Raw genomic sequence first — 15,921 nt, 5'->3', positions numbered from 1 at the left:
AAAATGTACCATGTCAGGTTGATCTCCATACGGCTCCTCCTGGAAATCATCATGAAAAACTTTTGGAGAATTTGTAACTGAACTGTTGTTCATCTTATCATCCTCCACTGGTGCTCCGCCAGCGTAAACTGTTAGCGCAGGCTGTACACCTGTCTTTATGTTATTAATGTTATAAATGCGAAAGTTTGTGAGTACGGTTGGTGTTTGTTACTCTTTCACGGAGAAACTCTTCAACAGATTTTGTTGAAACTTTACAGTGATATAGCTTATACATCAGAATAATACAGTCTATAAATTTTAGGCGAGTAAAACCGCGAGCGCTAGCTAGTCATCCATAAAAAACTACTCATAAGTATCTAAAACAAAATAGTTTTATTGTAATAGGGTGACAGAACTTAGGGTGGGGTTAGTACAACGGAAGTTAGTCCCGGTCAGCCCCGGACGGTACGCCAACATGGCGAGGCGGACGATCCCTCACGTGTGGTGCGTGCCACACCTGTTGCGTTATGGTGTCCTGGTACTAATAAATAATTTTCTTTGCTTTATCTTCTCTCTCTTTCTTCTTTCATATTCTCTTGAATGAATGAATGATGAATGAAGAGTGAACTAAAATGACCGGACTAAAATGTCCATACATGTGGCGCGTGGTGGGCGGGGTCATTGGGTTCTCTAAAATATGGTCGACCGCACTGATGGCTAGCTCATCCGTCATACTCGAGAACGAGTGCTGTTTGTAGAGACTGGTCTGCTCTTATCACTACGACTGTTAATCTTATTGTGTTTTTATATTTGAGCCTAAATAAATTAGTGTTGGTTGGTAGTTTGGCACACGTTTCGACTTGTAAATGTGAACTTACAAGGATTATTTAAAAGAGCAAGACACAAGTTTCATGCTCGTTCTTCTTGTGATGAGACAGCATTCCGAATGAGCGGTACATTAATAAAAATATTACTGTTCAATAGTGCTTAAATTGAGTTTATTTGAATAAATGATTTTCTATTCTATTCTATTCTTTAATCACTTAATTTACTAGTTTTAATCCGCGGCGCTGCCTGCGTGAATTCTAGTAAAAGATATTCTATGTACCAAATTTCAGTATATATTTCAGTAATACATTTTTTTTGTAAATCCATACTAATGACATACATACAAAGAAAACACCTAGATCTATACAAACAGCTATACTAATGAATACAAATGTTTGTATCGTGCGAGGAATCGAACCCGCGACCATCGGAAATAAAGCGGCATGCTGAACCCCCAAGGCCATATAAATCCTTTATTCTATGTAATGTGGAATAATATCATCAGGCGGGGCTTAAGCTATTTCTTTATTGGTATGATTGACAAGAGCAAAATATTAGAACAGTTATTAAGAGAAAAAATAGAACAGGTTTTATATTTACACGTATAATTAGTAAAAATCACGGGATCTTACCACGTTTTATATTTATTGAGTTTCCGATATTTCGGCAGTGTTTCAACCGCCATGATCACTGAAACTGAAGAGCAGCGAGTAGATGGTAAATAAAATCTTCTTATGGGCAGACATATACGCATTAGAGAGCCTATCACCGTCCTCCCGATTGAAATTTTTATATATCTGTATTTCAATGGCCTCTCTGCAGCAAGAATGGTTAGAGAGACCGTGTAGTGGAATATAAAACGTGGTAAGATCCTGTGATTTTTACTAATTATACGTTTAAATAATGAACGCGTCAAATTTAAAACAGGTTTTATATTATGATAAAAAAACCTAGCGAGGTTTATCAGAGATCGAAATCTGTAGTCTAGCAAACACTAGCGAGGCGTGCGTCATAACGACCTATAAATGTAATTTATGAACGCGAACTGCATATAACGTTGCAATTTTACCGATAAGATATCTAAAATTGATTAGACTTTTTGTTTTTGCAATATCATATGCTGGTGGTCACTATATTCTCGCAAATTTGAATTTAAAAATGCATCTGTATTATTGTAAAGATTTGATATATCATAAGAGTCTTCAATAGACCTACATGAATAAATATTTATATATTGAATTTAGAATTTTGATACAGTCCTAACTCATGCCTGAGGGGTAACTTATACTTTATTTAACTCATGCCTGAGGGGTAACTTATACTTTATTAATGTTGTGTGTTCTAAATTAATACTCACACATTATTTCTTTCATTATTTAAAAATTGCAAAACGCTGGCAAAATAGGTAATGTCAAATTTGTCTTCTGACACTGGTCATCCGCACCTCATAGGATATATAGGATCAAGGTTGAGACTTCTGAGCAAACCCCTTTACCCCGGTTTCGACTCCGGGGGCAACAACTCCCAAGTAGCTAGGTTGTAAGCCTCTTAAGACGAGAAAAAAATGTCCCCAAGCATATGGGAATCATTACTAGTATAAAACAAAGTCGCTGTCGCTGTCTGTCCGTCCCTATGTATGCTTAAATCTTTAAAACTACGCAACGGATTTTGAAGCGGTTTTCTTTTAATATAATTAAATATTGTAATGGGTGAAAACTGTGATTGGTACGGTTTATGCTGTAAATAATATAAATGACGTAGTGGAGTAACTTGAAACAGTCATGCTCGCTATAAAGTTCAAACTTGTGGCGGCGTGGTGGGCCGGGTCGATGTGCTCCCTCTAATATGGTTGAGTGCAATGATGGCTGGCTCATCCGTCATACTCGTGAACGGGTGCTGCTTGTGGGGACTGGTCTGTTCAGGTTGCAAACACTGATTAGATTTTTTGATTTTTTTATATAGCATATGCTGGTGGTCACTCTATTCTCCCAAATTTGAATTTAAATGAAATAGTATTATTGTAAATATGTACAACTTCTCATCTCGAAATCATTCCGAACTGACGGTAGATTTGACATATCATAGGAGTCTGTAATAGACCTACATGAATAAAGATATTTTGAATTTTGAATTTTGAATTATAATAGATAGAATAATTTAAGAGGAAGGTTTATATCTATACATGTACACCCGTACGAAGCCATGGCGAGTAGCTACTTAATATATGTAATTAACATAAAAAGATATTTAATTAACTAAAGTTTTTTAACTTAAGAACTAGGTCCATACTTAAGGACAATTATTTGTTTAGTGTTTTCTTTTTTTATACCTCCAATTATACTTACACAAATAATTAAGCTACTAGTTTTAAAAAATACATAACTTGTACGGTGGCGAGGGGACAGCGGTCGAGAATGCAACTCACTACACCGCGACACTACGCTCGTTGGAGAATGCAGTCAACCGCAGGCAGTCTGCAGTCATATCGCACGGCGCATCACCATCGCTCGGACGTATCCGCCTCGTGCGACCGACAGATCTATCGTAAGAAAGCACGCGAGTTTTAGTTGATAGTTTGCGATAATCAGTGTGGAGTTCAGTGACAATTCTAGTGGAACAGTTGTTTATTGTTTGGAAACACCCGGTGTTTGTAACATTTAGGTGAGTTACAATGCAATTTCTTTTCATTTTACGACGGTAGTAATTTTAATTTGCGATGTTTTGTTTTGTTTTAATTTAATAGCTACTTGCCCCGGCTTCCTACGGGTGTACATGTATTATATATATAAACCTTCCTCTTGAAATCTATTAAAAAAATCCACAACACCAATATTGGGATGAAGGTAAGGCATGATGAGTTTTATATCCATTACTAGAGAATTTATTTGCATTAGAATAGAAAATTTCTTATTAAAATAAACTTATAGCACTTTTCAATAATATTTATATATTATTTTAATCTACCGCTCACTCGGAAAACTGATAAACTTATAGCAGTTTTGAATAGTCTTTATTTTTTTTTAATCTACCGCTTGGAAAACTGTCTCATCACAAGAACGAGCAAGAAACTTGCGTGTTGCTCTTTTAAATAATTTTGTTGTAACTTTACATTTTTAAATTGAAATGTGTGAATACAAACTACCAACAAGTGCTAATTCATTAGATTCAAAATACACAACCAAGCTGTTGAGTATTGATTCCCCATACAAACTTTGATCTCTTAAAAAATTGGAGTATCTGTTTGTAATATTGAAATAACCGTTTTTTACTACATGCATATGAATATAAATACGGTACATACACCAAAATAACATTTTTTTAAAATTTTGTCTGTCTTTCTATCTGTTCCGGCTAATCTCTGAAATGGCTGGACCGATTTTGATGGCACTTTTATTGGCAGCTAGCTGATGTATAGTAATAAGGAGTAACTTAACCACTTTTATTTTATAAAAATACTTTTGTTTTAAGAAAATAAAGTTAAATTCCACGCGGACAAAATCGCGGGTGTAGCTACTAGATTAGTTTGTTTTATAGAAAAGATAAATAATATTTAAATTAGCAATTACTCACAAGTGAACATATATTGTGGTTGCAATGAATAAGTTTTAATAATATTTCAATAAAATTAATATTTCATAATTATTCAAATGTATTGGGTAATTATCATTATTACAAAGAGGATGTTATTATGTGCTATAAATTATGCAGTTATTTTTATTAATTAGTATCAAATAAATTAGATTTAATTAGCTAATATATTTAAACAGTCAGTTTTTTTTTATACTATGGTGGCAAACAGGCATACGGCCCATCTGATGGTAAATGGTTGCCTATGGACGCCTGCAACACCAGGGGTGTCACGTGAGCGTTGCCGACCCTTAAGAAACCTTAATATACCCTTTTTGAAAAACGTAGAAAACGAATAAGCACATTGATAGAAATTGTTGTTGTTACAAATATTATGTACTATAAAAAATTCTCGTGTCGCAGTGTTAGTTGCTTTGCTCCATCAAAAAGGCTTGGCCGATTTTGATGAAACTTTATATGTTTATTCAGCAGGTTTGAAAATAGGTTGTTATCTATTTGTTAACCCCAAATAAGGATGGTCAACCCAAAAAATATATTTATATTTGTGCTAGATGTAAAAATATATATTATTGAAAGAAAGAAAGAAAGAAAAATATTTTATTCAGTGCAATGTAAAAAATACAATACAATCATACATTATTGAATATATATTTTTACATTTAGGAGCACTAGTAAATAGATGGTTGGTTTTATTTCGGTCTATATTTTAGCTGTCTGTTAGCTTATATCTCTTAAATTACCCAACGGATTTTAATGTAGTTTTTAGCAATATATGGAGTGATTCAAGAGGAAGGTTTATATGTATAATACATACGGATTATAGTCTAGAACAAGCCGATAAATTCAAAGATATTAGTATGTATCATTACATAGTATAAAACAAAGTCGCTGTCGCTGTCTGTCCCTATGTATGCTTAAATCTTTAAAACTACGGAACGGATTTTGAAGCGGTTTTTTTTAATAGATAGAGTGATTCTAGAGGAAGGTTTTTACAACCGAGCGAAGCCGGGGCGTAGTTAGTTGTACATATAAACCTTAAAACTATTGGAACCTAGTATTTGTAAAAATATACAAGGTACATACTTTACTCCAGTTATAGTCACCGATTAGACTATTTCCTGACAAATTCCTCGAAAATTTACTTGTATTTTTATAAACATGTACAAGTACACCAACTCAAAGTCGCTCAACGAGCTATGGAAAGAGCTATGCTTGGAGTTTCTCTGAGGGATCAAATCCGAAACGAAGTAATTCGCCAGAGAACTAAGATCACCGACATAGATCTTCGTATTTGCAAGTTGAAGTGGCAGTGAGCTGGTCATATCTGTCGCTGGAGTAGACGTGTTCTAGAGTGGAGACCGCGAATTGGCAAGCGTAGTGTAGTACGCCCCGCAGCTAGGTGGAGCGACGACATACGTAGGGTTGCGGGTAGTAACTGGATGAGAAGGGCTGAAGTTCATGCCCAGTAGCGTGCCTTGGGAGAGGCCTATGTCCAGCAGTGGACTGCAGTGGGCTGATGATGATGACGATGTACAAGCTCATTTGAAAATGAGCTGCGTTTCTTGTTAGTTTTTCTTATAACAAAAGTACTCCGAAATAACTGTAGATTTGATATATCATAGGAATCTGTAATAGACCTACATGAATAAAGATATTTTGATTTTTTTTAACCCTGGGTAATTCACACAATGTCACTAGACAACTGATACTGTACTGACACGGTACTAGACAACTGATATAAATACTTAGATATATTTTTTTGTAAATACATACATGATATACATAGAAAACACACAGACCGATACAAACAATGATACTCATGAATGTTTGTACCGTGCGAGGAATCGAACCCGCGACCATCGGGAGTAAAGCAGTGTGCTAAACCGCTAGACCACCGAAGTCTTCTCCGATCGATCCCCAATTCAACGGGGATCGATGTTACGACGGCCTGATCCGAGGTTCGAACCCCTAGTGGCGCTCTCAGACTAAAGTCGTATCCGTTAGGCGGGAGTTCCTTCCTTCGGCCTTCAGCCGCTCCATAAGTCCTTCCTTTGGTTTGGAGTGCCATCTGCACTCGCCCCCTATCGTCCGGTGAATTAAAGCCAGCTGCGGCCAACAGCATTAGAGTAGTCCGAAAAAAAAACCACCGAAGTCGTAATTGAATATACGAGTATATATTTACAAGTAGAAGCACTAGTAAATAGTTGGTTGGTTTTATTTCGATCTATTTTTTAGCTAAAACATAGACCGAAATAAGTGACCATGTGGTGTTGGTCCTTCGACTGTAACGCGATCTAGTTACGAGGTAAAATGGCCGCTAATTACTTACAATGCTGTTAGCAATATTAATTTAACATAGTACATAATTAAGAATATACCTGACTATCTAATCTATACATATAAATATAATTGGAGTGTCTGTAATATTGAAATAACCGTCTTTTACTACATGCATATGAATATAAATATGGTACGTACACCAAAATAACATTATTTACAATTTTTGTTTGTCAGTCTGTTCTGGCTAATCTCTGAAATGGTGGGACCGATTTTGACGAGACTTTTATTGGCTGGTAGCTGATGTGATAAGGAGTGACTTAGGCTACTTTTATTTTGGAAAAATAAAGTTAAATTCCACACGGATGAAGTCGCGGGGACAGCTAATCTATACATATAAATTTAATTGGACTGTCTGTTTGTAATATTGAAATAACCGTCTTTTACTACCTGCATACGAATATAAATACGGTACATACATCAAAATAACAATTTTTACAATTTTTGTCTACCTGTCCGTGTTTGCTCCGGCTAATCTCTGAAATGGTGGGACCGATTTTGACGGGACTTTTATTGGAAGGTGATGTGATAAGGAGTGACTTAGGCTACTTTTATATTAGACAAATAAAGTTCAATTCCACTCGGACGAAGTCGCGAGGACAGCTAGTAATTAATAAGTTATGATCGTGTTCAATAAAACATTTAGCAAATTAATACCAAGTGAATATGGCTGTAGTTTTATTACTTTAACTGTAGACTAATTTAGTAAAGTACCTACTAGACTAACTACTACTACTACGGTTTTTTTTATTGGGTTGTTTGGGCTATTGTCAGAGCATCTGTAGCACTGCGACCTACATAGATCTATTGAGCTCGCCCTTTTTCAAAGTTCGCTACCTAGACCCGTCAGGGACAAGAATTGAAGGATATTCTTAGATTACGGTTAAAAAATTACTTACGTATCAATTTTCATAGGAAATCGTTCAGTAGATTTTTCGTGACAGAATAACCAATATTAATCTAACTTCATAAACTTTCGCTGTACATTAGTAGGACTTTTAGTATTTAATGTTCTATATATAAAAAAATACATTTGTAAATCTGTTTAAATACTATTGTTGCAAGTTGACAGTTAGTTACTGGCAGCATAGATTCATTATTGTATAGAAAAATAAATACAGATATGTCAAACATTTTTACCATAAAAATATATGTTGAAAACACATGTTATTAAAATATCTCGCCGTCAATACACATATATATATATATTATAGAAAGACCGCACAAATAAGATTTTCAATAACTGTATAATGAAAGATATTTATTCACATTTTGCTTCTTGGAGAATGTAGTTTAATTTTAGTTTAATTTAAATACAGTAACATTACAGTTACAATTGGAGTTACACGAGACATTTCATTGGAACTAGAAACTTATAGAATTGATGAATAATCGAACAACTCACCTGCCACAAATACGAAATCCTTTTTTGAAGTCGGTCAAAACAATCAGCAATTGTAGTAGTATATTTGACTTTAGTTCAATGGAGGCCCGACAGGTCGATGCAAGAAGTGTTTGTGTCGGAGACGCTCGACCTCGGCGCTATAGTTTTTGTAAGCATTATTGTTAAGTCCAGTTTGCGGATATCGCCTCTTTAGCTCTGAATGCCTGGTACTGCAAGTGAATTAAACAAACACTGACACTGGTCTAAAATGTTCGTTTTCTCATATTGATGCTGCTCTGAATGCTTGGTACTCCAAGTGATTTGACTACTGACACTGTTGTTTAAAGTGGCTGTTTTAGGTCCTGATTCTGTGGTCTAAAATGACTGTTTACTGTTATCTAAAAAGTTCAGTTTGCGGATATCGCCTCTTTAGCTCTGAATGCCTGGTACTGCAAGTGAATTAAACAAACACTGACACTGGTCTAAAATGTTCGTTTTCTCATATTGATGCTGCTCTGAATGCTTGGTACTCCAAGTGATTTGACTACTGACACTGTTGTTTAAAGTGGCTGTTTTAGGTCCTGATTCTGTGGTCTAAAATGACTGTTTACTGTTATCTAAAAAGTTCAGTTTGCGGATATCGCCTCTTTAGCTCTGAATGCCTGGTACTGCAAGTGAATTAAACAAACACTGACACTGGTCTAAAATGTTCGTTTTATCATATTGATGCTGCTCTGAATGCTTGGTATTCCAAGTGATTTGACTACTGACACTGTTGTTTAAAGTGGCTGTTTTAGGTCCTGATTCTGTGGTCTAAAATGACTGTTTACAAAGTTCAGTTTGCGAATATCACCTGTTTAGTTCTGATTGCCTGGTACTCCATGTGACTGAAACCAATGCTGATATTGTTATCTAAAATGGCCGTTTTTGGTACTGATGCTGTTGTCTAAAATGACTATGTTATCTAAATAGTTCTGAATGCCTGGTACTTCAACCGCAACTCTCAGACCCGTCAAATGGTTACTTCAGCAGTTTCTTTTTACACAAATACTGATGCTGTCTATAATGTTAGTTTGTGATACTGATCCTGTTATCTAAAATAACCGTTTACTGTTATCTAAAAAGTCCAGTTGGCGGATATCGTCTCTTTAGTTCATACTTGCCTGGTACTCCAAGTTATCTAGACAAACACTGACATTGTTGTCTAAATAAATACCCATTTATAATAATAATAATAAAGACATTTATTCAGCATTACAGTATTCTTAGATGCTATTTATCGTATATACTATACAACTGAAAAGCTAAAAGCTAAAACTAGTAACGCTGAATGTGACTACCAATCAGCATTTATACTGCAGTATACATATACCACAGCGCTAATTTTCAGTGGGGCCACCACACACGAGAGAGCGTACGTAAATATTACTAAAAAAAATAAAACGTTAAAATTAAGACCATTTCATAAATAAATTTTCTTATATTGATGCTGTTTTCTAAAACGATATCGCCTCTATAGTTCTGAATGCCTGGTACTCGTGATTTAAACAAATGTTGATGTTATCTGAAAAGGCCATTTTCTATCTCCATTACTGAAACTTACACTTAGTTGTTTGTTCCGGCTAATCTCTGAAATGGCTGGACCGATTTTGACGGTTTTTTTTTTGGCAGGTAACAGATGTAATAAGGAGTAACTTAGCTTACTTTTATTTTAGAAAAATAAAGTTATATTCCACGCGGAGAAAGTCGCGGGTGCAGTTAGTTGTAAATAATGATAGAACTGTGTTTTGAGGTGATCGCTTAAAGTTGTCATTTTAGATCGCTTGATCTTATCATGAGTATAATAAAAGTGCAGTAAAAACGTTTCGTTAAATATGTTTTTGTTAATCCAAGAGGTATCGAGACGCAAGGTCTGACGCTGTCTTTGTTGCTGGTTCACTTGTTCACTCCTATGGTATCAGAAAATCATATTTAAACACTAGTTATTACCCACGACTTCGTCTGCATGGAATTTGGCTTGTTATTAAACTAAAAAAAATTCTAAAATAAGCCTAGTTTACTCCTTATAACTTTAGCTAACTGCGACTGAAAGTCTCGTCAATCCCCGTCAAGTCCCGTTTCAGAGATTTGCAAGAACAGACAGACAGACAGACTAAAATTTTTAAATTCTTTTTTCATGTAAGTGCTTTATATATTCTTATATACTACGGGTAGCTACGTCAGTTGAGAAGAAATGGAAACGAAATAAAATCAACTGGTACATTCTTTAAAGTATTTTTTCTTTGTGGGTTTAAATCTTTAAATGTCACATAGTATATGTCTAACAAATGGTATATGTTAAATATATGTCATTGGCGTCCATAGATAACCATTTACCATCAAATGGGCCGTAAGCTTGTTTTTAAACATCGTAGTATAAAAAAAAAGATGAAATACAAAAAAATAACTTATAAATAACTATAGTTTTGGCTGAATAGGCAAGAGACACCCAAATAAATTTGTAGAAAGTCTCAAAATCATTCCCTGTCCATTGTTAACGAGGCTAATTAAATTATAGCCTACTAGCTTTTGCCCGCGGCTTTGCTTGCGTCAATTTATCCCTTTAGGGGTGGAATTTATCAAACTTCTTTCTTAGGGCATGCCTACGTATGCATGCAAAGTCTCAGCCGGATCGGTTTAAAATTAAGAAAGTTTCATACAAACTTTCATCCCCTATTTTATCCCCTTGGGGGTAGAATTAATCAAAATCCTTTCTTAGCGGATGCCTACGTCACAACATCTACCTGCATGCTAAATTTCAGCCCGATCAGTCCAGTGGTTTGGGCTGTGCGTTGATAGATCACTATGTCAGTCACCTTTGAGTTATATATATTAGCCTATATGTTAATCTGAGGTATAAGCTATATCACTGTAAAGTTTCATAAAAAATCGTTCAGTAGTTTTTGCGTGAAACAGTAACAAACATCCATCCATACTCACGAACTTTCGCGTTTATAACATTAATAAGATCAAATCAAATCAATTGACAGCCTCGGTGGTCTAGTGATTTAGCACACCGCTTTACTATCCGATGGTCGCGGCTTCGATTCCTCGCACGGTACAAACATTTGTATTCATGAGTATGATTGTTTGTATCGGTCTGGGTGTTTTCTATGTATATATAATATGTATTTATTTAAAAAAAATGTATCCATGTATTTATACCAGTTGTCTAGTACCCATAATACAAGCTCTGCTTAGCTTGGGACTAGATGGCGATCACTATCAAGCCGTTCTGTATTGATATTGTACTCAAACTTAGAACTTAAACTTAAACAAGTTTGATATTCGTTCATTAATCAAACAACAGTTTTTGTTCACTCCAATTCTAATTGAAATTCTAACGAGGGTACATTTATTATTGTTTTTTTTGACAGAACGAGTTCATGTACGTGGTTACGACGTACGTTACATCATATTCTGTAATTTAACTATTATTTGTTTGATAACCTCAGTGGACTAGTGGTATAGGACACTGGTTTACTTTAGATGATGGTGTGTTCGATTCCTCGCGTAGTACATATATTTTTATTCATGAGTACGATTGTTTGTATCGGTCTGGGTGTCTTTTATGTATATTATGTATTTACAAAAAAAATCTATGTATTTATATCAGTTATCTAGTACCCATAACACAAGCTTTAGCTAGCTTATATTAGGTCTAGATGACGCTGTGTGAATTGTCCTGAGATTATTATTATTATTATTAACTAGCTGTGCCCGTGACTTCGTCCGCGTGGAATTTAACTTTATTTTTCTAAAATACAATGTACGATACAAATAAATACATATATATATTTCTTTTGTACATACATTTTATATATACAAAACACCCAGATCGGTACGATATACCGTGCGAGGAATCGAACCCGCGACCACCGGAAGTAAGGCGGTGTGCTCACGCACTAGACCACCGAGGCCGTCTCAGAAGTAATGATTGTTTCTCCTATTGTATCGTAACTAATATTATAAATGTGAAAGTGGGGATGTATGTTACGCTTTCACGCAAAAACTACTGAACCTATCATCATGAAATTTTGTACACATGTTCTTGGAGGTATTAGTATGAACATAGGAATTTTTTATATAAAAAAACAAATATTTTTTATACAAAAACAATAAAATAAAATATCTACATTTTGCTACTTCAGCGCCATCTAGCAGCCAATTATAATAAAAAACATAAAATATATTACATAGTATAAAACAAAGTCGCTGGCGCTGTCTGTCCGTCCCTATGTATGCTTAAATCTTTAAAACTACGCAACGGATTTTTTTTTCAAGAAGTTTTATATAAATAATGTAACTACTCAACGGATTTTGAAGCGGTTATTTTTAATAGATAGAGTGATTCAATTTTTTTTAGGACTACTTTAATGCTGTTGGCTGCAGCTGGCCTTTACAGCTTCAAGATAAAGGTTTATATATATAATACAAAGACACCCGTGCAAAGCCGGGGCGAGCTAGCTAGTGAAGTTATAAATCAGCGCAAATTTAGCAGCCAATAATGAAGTTATTTAATGGATATAATGCGAGTGAAGTCGCGGGTAAAAGCTAGTACTAAATATATTGACCACATGTCTAAGTTGAACTGCTGTGGTCCGCCCACGTGCCGCCCCCGCGCCCCCCCACACACCGCACACACCCCGCGGTGCTCCTAATACTACTAGATACATCAATGGACTAGTTTTTGTGTATTTTTGACGACTAGGGTGACCATATATGTTGCGCGTTCACCGCTAAGAAAACCCCTTTTGCTGTGGCTTCGCAATTCCAGAACACGTCCATTACCATCTCTAAGAGCATTGGGATTCTCGGTGTCGACATCTCTAGCACAGTTGAGTTCCGTAGTCACCTGGAAGAAAAGGTCAAGCTGGAGTCCAAGAAGCTCGGTGTGCTGAATAGAGCGAGGCGGTACTTCACTGCGAACCAGAGACTTCTATTGTATAAGTCGCAAGTTCGGCCGCACATGGAGTACTGCTCTCATCTTTGGGCAGGAGCACCTGGATACCAGCTCGGTCCTTTTGACTCGGTTCAGAGACGTGCTATGAAAATTGTCGATGATCCCAATCTCTCAAACGGTATCGAACCACTTAGCTTGAGGCGAGACTTCGCATCGCTTTGTGTGTTCTACCGAATATACAACGGACTGTGTTCTGATGAATTGTTTGACATGATGCCTACGGCTACCTTTTACCATCGCACCGCTCGCCATCGACAGGGAATTCATCCCCACACGCTGGAACCTATGTGGTCTCGGACAGTGCGGTTTCAGAGGAGCTTCCTCCCGCGTACACTTAGATTGTGGAATGAACTACCTGCCGAGGTTTTCTCGAGAGACTACAACATAGGGTTTTTTAAGAAGGGTATATTAAGGTTTCTTAAGGGTCGGTAACGTGCATGTGACACCCCTGGTGTTTCAGTCGTTCATAGGCTACGGTAACCGTTTACCATCAGATGGGTCGTATGCTTGTTAGCCACCTAAGTGGTATAAAAAAAAAATTGAATGTAGACTTTATCGCAATGTACTTTATACAAAGTGGTAAACTAGGAATGGCAAAGCATAAAAATTGCTGGTGCCCGCGCTGTTCATGTTAGGCAGCGGTTACCATTTACCATCATGTACCAATCAGCTCGATTTTTGTTCTACTTACAATAAAATAAGTTATTATGACTTCAATGTTTTTATGATGGGTACGGACGATAGGATACAACAAGAAATAGCTTGGCTTTAGTGTCCTAGCGGTTCCACACGTACTTTTCTTCCGATGACCGCGGGTTTGATTCCTCGCACGGTGCGAACATTTGTATTCATATGTTTGCGTCGGTCTATGTATATTATGTATTTACTTACAAAAAATGTATCTTAATATTACATCAGTTGCCGACCTATAATCCCAAATAATTCCTAAATTCACAATAGTTACACACAGTACGAAATATGTAAGTAGTAAACTGTTTATAGTTTCACATTGTTTAAGTCCAGATTGAGGTCATATTTATTGAATAAGTGTTACTATTCCGTAGATGACTATTATAATGATGGACATAAAGACTTATGAGGACCTACTGCACTAGGCTGACATACCTAGATTTAATATTTTAAGTTGCTATTATGTTGTTGACAAAAATTTACTGTAATGTTGCAATTATGTTATCCTACACAATTTGTATTGTTTTGGATGAATAAATAAATAAATAAATATAACAAAAGCTCTGCTTAGCTTGGGACTAGATGGCGTTGTGTTAATCCTCTAGGGATATTATTATTATTATTTTGCTTCATTTTCACAGCTTTTGCTGGATTGTTACTATTTAAGACGTGGATGGATGATGACTGGAAACCAAGTAACTCCAGTGTGTGGTTTTTTTTCGGACTACTCTAATGCTGTTGGCCGCAGCTGGCCTTTACAGCTTCACCGGACGTTAGGAGGTGAGTGCAGATGGCACTCCAAACCCGCGGAAGGACTTATAGAGCGGCTGAAGGCCAACTCCTGCCTGACGGATACGACTTTAGTCTGAGGGCACCACTAAGGGTTCGAACCTCGGCTCAGGCCGTCGTAATATCGATCCCCGTTTGAATTGGACGGGGGATCGATCGGAGGGGTCCTGTATGTGTCTGTATGCTTGTTTGTATATGTGAATGAGTGCATTTTATTTGAGAATTTTAATTGATTATTGTTAATATACTATTATTTTGAATACTTATGTCATGTTCTAGATACAGTTACAGTTCTATTACAGGTAGTAATTGAAAACCTTTAGTTACATTTTACATTCAGTTGTAGTTCAATGGCAGTGGAATTTTGTATTGTTCCCTGTAATAATAATATATTTATAATATATTTATTTATAATGGCATCTTCATCCAGGCTGTGCGTGGGCGAGAATGTGACCATCTGCAATTTAATACAGGTTTTGACTGGCGCAGTCACCAGACTCACATAGACAAAGATAGGTCTTAGCATTGTACTCGCATTTTATTGACTACTAGCAACTCGCCTCGGTTTCGCACGGGTGTACACTGTACATCTAAATATATATAACTCAAAGGTGATCGACATAGTGTATCTATCAACGCACAGCCTAAACCACTGGACGGATCCGTCTGAAATTTGGCATGTAGGTAGATGTTATGACGTAGGCATCCGCTAAGGATTTTGATTAATTCTACCCCCAAGGAGATAAAATAGGGGATGAAAGTTTGTATGAAACTTTGTCAATTTTAAACCGATCGGGCTGAGACTTTGCACGCATAAAGTTACTATGACGTAGGCATCTCCTAAGAAAGAATTTTGATAAATTCCACCACTAATGGGATAAATTAACGCGAGCGAAGCCGCGCGCACAATCTAGTGTATTATATATATAAACCTTCCTCTAGAATCACTCTATCTATTAAAAAAGCCGCTGCAAAATTCGTTGCGTAGTTTTAAAGATTTAAGCATACATAGGGACAGACAGCGACAGCGACTTTGTTTTATACTATGTAATGATGACAATGACTAACTGTGCCCGCGACTTCGTCCGCGTATTATAGTGACCTTAACCAAATGAAGGGACATTACGACACTTTTTCATAAAAAGTAGCCTACGTCATTTCTTAGACACATACACACACACAAATACACAGATAGTCTAGACAGACTATCTGTGCACCAAATTTCATTCAAATCGGTTCAGTAGTTTTGGCGTGAAAGCAAGCAAGACAGACAGAGTTACTTTCGCATTTATAATATTAATAAGGATTGTGTTTGGAAGAAATA

The 15,921-nt window shown here is 36.2% G+C and overlaps 1 protein-coding gene across 1 annotated transcript in view; it reads left to right on the top strand.

Moving 5' to 3' along the window:
- The first annotated feature begins 3,306 nt into the window (after positions 1–3,306).
- LOC131845215 (GAS2-like protein 3) overlaps positions 3,307–15,921 on the top strand; it is a 136,948-nt gene continuing 124,333 nt past the window's right edge. The window contains exon 1 of the mRNA XM_059194259.1: positions 3,307–3,468. The gene's annotated coding sequence lies outside the window, so the exon portion shown is untranslated. The remainder of the gene's footprint in view (positions 3,469–15,921) is intronic.

The sequence above is a fragment of the Achroia grisella genome, unplaced genomic scaffold, assembly GCF_030625045.1.
Source record: "Achroia grisella isolate CSIRO2021 unplaced genomic scaffold, CSIRO_AGI_Agris_v1 utg460, whole genome shotgun sequence".
Taxonomy (NCBI): domain Eukaryota; kingdom Metazoa; phylum Arthropoda; class Insecta; order Lepidoptera; family Pyralidae; genus Achroia; species Achroia grisella.
This window is presented reverse-complemented; position numbering and strand designations above follow the sequence as displayed.